Genomic DNA, 465 nt, shown 5'->3' with positions numbered 1-465 from the left:
GTGATGGTTAAGGACTAGCAGTGTTGGGTAGTGATGGTTAGTGATGGTTAAGGACTAGCAGTGTTGGGTAGTGATGGTTAGTGATGGTTAAGGACTAGCAGTGTTGGGTAGTGATGGTTAGTGATGGTTAAGGACTAGCAGTGTTGGGTAGTGATGGTTGATGACCAGCAGTGTTGGGTAGTGATGGTTAATGACCAGCAGGTGGCAGTGTTGGGTAGTGATGGTTAGTGATGGTTAAGGACTAGCAGTGTTGGGTAGTGATGGTTAGTGATGGTTAAGGACTAGCAGTGTTGGGTAGTGATGGTTGATGACCAGCAGTGTTGGGTAGTGATGGTTAATGACCAGCAGTGTTGGGTAGTGATGGTTGATGACCAGCAGTGTTGGGTAGTGATGGTTGATGACCAGCAGTGTTGGGTAGTGATGGTTGATGACCAGCAGGTGGTAGTGTTGGGTAGTGATGGTTAA

This window comes from Austrofundulus limnaeus, unplaced genomic scaffold (assembly GCF_001266775.1).
Source record: "Austrofundulus limnaeus strain Quisiro unplaced genomic scaffold, Austrofundulus_limnaeus-1.0 Scaffold2229, whole genome shotgun sequence".
In the NCBI taxonomy this organism is placed as follows: domain Eukaryota; kingdom Metazoa; phylum Chordata; class Actinopteri; order Cyprinodontiformes; family Rivulidae; genus Austrofundulus; species Austrofundulus limnaeus.
Note: the sequence above shows the minus strand (reverse complement) of the source record.